General features: G+C 32.2%; 1 long non-coding RNA gene across 1 annotated transcript; it reads left to right on the top strand.

Moving 5' to 3' along the window:
* The first annotated feature begins 225 nt into the window (after positions 1-225).
* LOC127714567 (uncharacterized) lies at positions 226-7,327 on the top strand. The gene is made up of 3 exons (XR_007987794.1): positions 226-296; positions 1,540-1,557; positions 7,301-7,327. It is a non-coding gene; the product is annotated as an uncharacterized LOC127714567 (long non-coding RNA).
* Positions 7,328-7,591: the final 264 nt, after the last annotated feature.

Below are 7,591 nucleotides of genomic sequence, written 5' to 3' on the forward strand. Positions count from 1 at the left end.
AATTATAGAGAAAAGCCATTAGGGTATCAAGGAGCTGGAGTCAATAGAAAATTTAAAATTAGAAGTCAATGATATAGAAACAACACCATGATTAAAAATAAAAGACAAGACATTCGAAACATAATATGTGAAAGAAATATTCCAGTAATAAAATTCAACGAACAAACAACACGTAAAACAGACTGCTCCTAATTACCGTTTTAGATGTGTGATTGATAAAAAAACTGAATTAGGAAAAAGTATTTGGATTTTTTTTTGTTTTGCAGAATAGAGCCCGAACAAACACGCTATCATGGGTATGTATTCAACTAATAATTCGTCTTTATTGTTTAAACATTTTGACGGTGGTTTTACTAACATACATAAATAAATATTTGAAGTTTTAGATTATGCTTGACAGAATACGTAAGTCCATGTGAAATCAAGTTTATTAATTGAAAGTAATTATATATTGATGAAAGTTTAGTGAACCAATAGCTTATAGTACTTACTTCAGAGCACCTTTAGTTCAGTAAACGTGTTTCCCGACTATAATTATTAAAAAAAAAAGAATGATAGATAAAAAAATAGACTATGCTTGAGTTGAAGGTCATAAACGAATGTACATATTTGTTTTTCATCTGTTTCGGTATTTTCTTTTTGGTCTTGTCTCTAAAGCAATGACATGTAATATCAATGCTATAGCTGCATAATAATGATGCACCAATTATTGCCCATAAGAATATCTACAATCAGTCGGTAAACTTTTTTGCCGAAACGTAGATAAATGTTGGCAAGGAGAACATTTATGGCTGCATTCTTCTTTTCACATTTCCAGTTAGTATATTTAGCATGCTTACCTTTCTCGTATGAGGAAAAGGCTTATGCTTCATATGAGTTGCAGGAAATAAATTTGCAATTATATTTATCGAACGACCATTTGATTAAATAGGAAAACTTTTGTTTGATACGATTGTGTGGATGTGTAGCTTAAAGAGTGGGAACATCAAAACTGCCAACCGTTCGAAAGGACCATCAAAAGCACGTTATTTATCTAAAACATCCAAAGAATCTGTTACACCCAAAAATTGGTAATTAACCTATTTTCATATGTTTTATTTTAAAAATTAATTTTCAGTTCTTTGATTGTATTCAATGAACTCGTTAACATTTACTAGAGGCCGAGATGAAACGATGTTTTACGGATTTTTGTGTAGTTTAAGTAACCAATACATAGTGGAGACCTGCAAATGTTAAGATGAGGCTTTAAGCTTAAGCTGCGCTGTGGTTGTTTCATGTTTATTAACTATGTGACTCTATGTGGCCTTGAATGTAGTTTAATGTATACTTTCATTTGTAAGGACTTCCTTGTAGTATTTACGTCATACCACCACCACATTGTTGGCAGCCGTGTCTGCCTGTACGCGCACAAAAAGCTGTGTGAGAACTTGAATTTTGTTTTTAATAGTACAAATAGTATTAGTCCATAAATATACAAGTATTAGTTAACATGAATTTAAAGGTCTCCTAAACTAATATATTTCTTATTTCATATTTTAGAGATCGAGGTTTGTTTATGTAAGTAACAAATATTTACCTTAATCATATAACAATCATGACTTTTCCAGAAATGTATACGTAAAAAGAATAACACTATACAACTTTAGTCTCATTTTAATCAGTTGTCCATGAGACCAACAAGCAATTGTCATGTAAGAGGTATTAATGTAATTGCAATATGTCCTATTCCCTCAAGTTATTCAGATTTGTTGAAATACACGTAGATTCCTTGTTATTTTGATTATACTGAGATCCCTATAATTTGTTATGTTTACAAAAAATCGACCCGTAAATACGTGTTTAATTATGGCGATGTGTCTAAAGATGTTATTATCAGTGACAGGACACCTCCGTCATGAAATTGCAGTAATTCCAAATACATGTATGGCCCCATTTCCATTGTTATAAAAGAAAACCTTAACATCGTCCAGGTCCGAGAGTTGAAATCTGTTCTTAGTAAAGGATCTAAATATCGTTTCCCGTCAATTATCAATTGGTTTGAGTGTTGTAACAGCAGTCACGACGCACTCCATACTTACCATCTGAAATGAACAAAACGAGAAAAAACTGACAACAAATCCTTAGATTCTTTTTTTTTAATTAAAGATGTTCGCTTTTCTAGTCTTTGAAATTTTGCCAGATTTTCGGAATCATCTGGTTTTATCCATGTTGTGCCATTAAAACATTTTACCCACTAACCCCTACTTTTCTTTCCATAATTTTATTACATATAGTTTTAAAAACCCTATTTGAAAATCCTGTAAAATCCTTGTTATTTTTTTTTATAATTTTTAAAAGAAAAAGGGTGCTAATGTTAAATGTATGAAAAGTCTAGAGAGAATTATTTCCCTTCAAATTTTCAATGGCTATTATTTCAAAAACAAGCACATTGACCCTTCTTGTGTTCTGCTTTTTTAGGTCCTATATTTATATACTATCAATCTATAACAGTCATTTAAAAAGCTTCTTATTTAGAAACTGAGTAGCGAATATCCTTAAGCAATGGACAAGATATTCATAGTAACCATTTTAAAGAACAGTTTACTCCTAACAACAAGCATAATAGCCCTATTTCTCGTATCAAAAGTAAGCTAAAGAACTCGCCAAAGAATTTGTCTTTGCTCCAGCTGATAATACTACCTATAACATCATTATTGTTTGACGTAAATCTTCTATTGAGGTTCGGCAAAGAGGAAATAATCACGCATTCACCAACATTCCAACTGACCAATTTTTTCGGAAAATGATATCTGTAACAAACATAAACTTTAAGCTACCTCTTTACAAGCAGAACCGAATACCGTTAAAGTTCAAACTATATACTGGCTTCCGAAGCTGCAAAAACAACTTAAAAATATAGATTTTATTTTCGTCTTCAAGCCATTGTTCCATTACAAATCTGTCTGTTCTACTTACTAGTTCACCTGGTACAATAAAAAAACCTGGTAATACATTGTTTAATTAAGGCTTTAAAAATAGTTGAATTAATTACTTTCGGAGTGTTGAAAAATTCGTTGGAAGTACTTGATAAATGTCTGTTTATATTGGTTATTTTAAATCTGTTCAAAGTTTAGATTTTTCTACCCTATATGTCACTTTGCCTCATAATCTCATTAAGAAAAACATCACATACCTAATTAAAGAGGCTTTTACAAAGTCAGATTGCGAATATGTATGTTCAAACTCTTTTGGTAATTTTTTCGTAACAACAGACAAATCAATTATGTCAATTGGACCTACTTTAATATGATCACTCCACTTGATTTCACCCTAGTTAACATTTTAGTTTGCTATTGAGATTCCGTATATGGTCAAATTATCGGACTGCAAATGGGGACGAACTGTGCACCACTAATTGCGGACCGGTTTTTGTATTGTTACAAATTAGAATTTATGATTAAAAACAGTAGACCCATCGAAACAACATCTGATACAAAAATTTGATAACACTTTTAGATATAAGAATGATATATTGGCTCTCAATAATGACGACTTAAGTATATGCACTAAATTGATTTATTTTGCTGAACTGACTTTAAATAAAGCTTATGCTCTCAATGACCACTGTTCTTTCCTGGATCTTGATATGATATCTATATCTTTAACGGTAACCTTAATACTAAAATGTACAATTAATAAAAGCATCAGTTGTTTACCGCTGTTCAATGGTCATAAATCGATTTAAATGAAACCAATCCAGGAAACAAACCAAAACCGAGGGAAAAACATAAACTTTAAGAGGAAAAGAACGAAACAACATAAACAATGAACTGCTACAAAAACAGACGCCAACAAACATAGAAACGGATTATTTGATAACAACTGCCATATTTTAAAAGAGCCGATTTAAAGTTTCTTATCGTAATTATTCATTTTTAGATGGTGACGTTCTATTGGCACCATCTTATGGTGTTTATATATCCCAACGTGTTCGATATGCTCGTGTATGTAATAATATATTTGATTTTAACAATAGAAATCTTTATATTACTGAAAAATTATTAAACCAGTGTTTTTCTATATCACAAACTTGTCAACAAATTTACTAAATCATATCATCGGTACATGGAAATCATTCGTAAATATAAATCAACGTACAGACATCTTAAACGTTCAGGTATTTCTCATCCTATCTTTTATGGTAATATTCTATACAAAGCACAAAGAAATGTCGTCATTCACCTCTAAAGCTAATCAAATCTTAAAACAGACTTATTTAGAGGTGATAATGGTTACGATACTGTTGTCAAGTCATTACAGATGGCATTTTTTTAAAAATGAATATCAATCCATTCATCATGCTCATAGAGGCTTTGCTTCGGAAATAAACACATTTACTCTAAAACCAGTTATTGCCATTATACGGGTTAAGTTCTTCTCGTATATTGTATGATGGTATTATAATAAATCCCTTACGGAAGGGATTGTGCTTGATTTTCATATGATGAAGATGTAATCTTTCAATCAGTTTAATTAAGGTTTGAAGCTGACATGTCAGTAACTGCTAGTAGTCCTTTATTAATGTATGTTCATCATTGTTATTTTGCTAAGTTTCTTCTGTAATGTTATCTAACATCGGACTTGGACATCCTTTGAAGAAAGTTTGACTGTGTGCTTTTTTTTCCACATTGGCAAGAGGTATAAGGGGAGGGTTGAGATCTAACAAAAAAAAAATATCAGAAGATGTGGTATGATTGCCAACGTGACAACTCTCCGCAAGAGACCAAATGACACAGAAATTAACAACTATAGTTCAAGGTACGGCCTTCAACAATGAGTAAAACCCATAACGCATAGTCAGCGCATAGTCAGCTATAAACGGTCCCCAAAAAAAAGAAACCAACGGTCCGATTTTAATACAAAACAATGAACAAAAAAACAAACATGATATACAGCAACAGACTACAACCACTGAATTAAAGGTTGCTGACTTTGCAGGCACACACAGAATGTGGCGGGATTAAACTAGTTGGAGGTGCGCCAACCCTATTCCTAACCTGGGAAAGTGTTGTAACAGTACAACATAATAACAAACTATACAAATCAGTTAAAAAGGCATTAACTCAGCAGAAATACATCAAACAAAAACACAGAGTAAACGTGGCAGGATACTTAGAAATCCCCGCAACAAAAATAAATACGCTAAGTACAGATCTGAAAGCACTTGCAGTTACTGACAGCTAGTTCAAAGCCAATAACAACTAAAAACACACATTATGCATCTAAGAGTAAAATATGTTTAACCCGGTTGCATTTTTGCGCCTGTCCCAACTCAGGACCTCTAGCCCTTGTGAGTCTTGTATGTTTTTGGTTCATTTGTATGTTTTGGAGTTTAATGTGACGTCCATTGTAGTTGCTCAGGTATACATTTTTAAGGGGACAGCTGCAGCCCGCTTCCGGTTCGGTATTTTCTCGCTGTGTTGAAGACCCATTGGTAGCCTTCGGCTGTTTTCTGCTTTTTGGTTGGGCTGTTGTCTCTTTGACACATTCCCCGTTCATTCTCAACTTTATTAAATGAACAACGTGAATTCTCCAGTAATGATTGATATAAAATAGTAAGTTGTTAACTGTTAACATATACTGTAATTGAATCTTTGAATATTGTTTTTATTGATATGAATGCTGATTTTGCTTTCATTAAAATAAAACTTTACTAAATATTACATATGTACTTTCCCTTTGACTACAATCTGATGATTCCTATATTTTGGCATTGTACAATGTTATGTTTTTTCTGACTGCTAATGACATATTTAAACTAAATCCATTCGATGTTGGATGTGTACTGATTGATATTTTGGTCTCAGATAATGCATTAACTGTCACACAATTGTGTGTCTTCATTTAACTTACGGTGTGTGTGTTTTCTATCCATTTTTGTTCATATGAATGAATATGGAGTTGCATTGTTTGTCAAGCGTCCTTCAAATAGGGTCAATTAAAAAAATGCGTTTTTGGACACATGGAATTTATAAAGATTCATAATTTATTACATATTTTTTTCTTAAATTCCTGTTGATCAATTTAGAAATTAACAAACTTAGGTTCCTACTCACTCGGGCATAGTTGATCTTTAACAGGAGAGGCGAAAGATGCCAGAGGAACATTCAAACTCATAGGTCGAAAATAAACTGACAACGCTATGGCTAAAAGAAGAAAAAGACCAACAGACAAACAGTAGTACACAAAAGACAACATAGAAAACTAAAGACTCAAAAAATTGCTTTTCTTTGCATGTCCGTTTTGGTAAAATAGCTCAAAACGTTTCTATTAATGTCCGCGTTTCCCGCGTTTCTGATGAGTGGTCAATGAATAACCGATTTTGAACGAAATCAAAGAGCATTGAGTATCAACAATACGTAGGCACTGCAATTGATTTTCCTAGAGAATATAACTATTTGTTTTACTAAACTTGGTAAGAGATAACCCTATCCGTTCCTGCATGCGCATAGCAGGAGATTAAGATCATGATTTAAGTTGAGGTCTTATTTCGTTTTGAATTTGTATGATTTTATTCACATTTCAATGTTTGCTTGTTTATATATTTGGTTTCTGGTATTTTAACAGATATTAACATACATGACAAAGCTTGTATAAAATAATAAAATAACAAGTTATAAATTTTACAAGTCCGAAGCGCTTTCTGGAATCACCTTCATCAAAAACGCTCAAAGCTGAATATATAAAAGTCAATGATGTAAAAAAAAAAAAGGAAACAGTCGAGGACCTATATGACAACAAAGGACTTAAACAAATATCCATCGCAGGTCCACTTTTCCTGAGGGAGTTGAAACCTAAGTTTCTTTATAATTTCTAAATTTATAAACGGATAGCATGTATTAACCATGTTAACTAGCGAGAAACTTCCTAGAACACACAATACATTTCAATAATTCACAATGCATTCATATCATTCAAACCGTCTTTTTATGAGTGAGTAATACGGAATAATGAGCCATTAAACCATAATAAGTTCATTTTGTGTGATTTTTGTTTATGCTAAAAGCGACACTGAGTAGAACTTATAATTGGAAAATTTGAGTCACAATTATCATGTATAGAATAAGTGAGACAAATTGCATGATCATCAGGTAAAACGCGTTTTATTTCGGTTTAGCTGTGCCATGTATTATAATGTCAGCTAAATCAGTCATGTTTACTGCTGCTCGATAAACATCTCTACTTAAAAGGAACATTGATACATATTCATTTAATATAATCATAAAACTTGTACGGGTGTTTCGATTTATTTTTTTTTCAGTTCATGCAAGAACAGTAAATGTTCCGGGTAAGTGTTCGCTTATTTCACTGTAAAATAACTAAAACAAATCCAAAGCATTTAACATTAAGCTTTCTCCGAATCATCTTTCTAATAGGAAAAAAGAACAATCGAAATGACATTATCGTAACAAACATATCAGATGTTCTAGCTGTTTTATCTGTAGTGAACATATAAAAATGAAGAATGCCATAATGTAACGTTGTTATGGCTTTTGTTTTACGTGTCCCTTTCCTTTAACTATTAGCCACAGACAGTCTGAAATTGGTAGTA

Source organism: Mytilus californianus, unplaced genomic scaffold, assembly GCF_021869535.1.
Source record: "Mytilus californianus isolate M0D057914Y unplaced genomic scaffold, xbMytCali1.0.p SCAF_9, whole genome shotgun sequence".
Classification (NCBI taxonomy): Eukaryota; Metazoa; Mollusca; class Bivalvia; order Mytilida; family Mytilidae; genus Mytilus; species Mytilus californianus.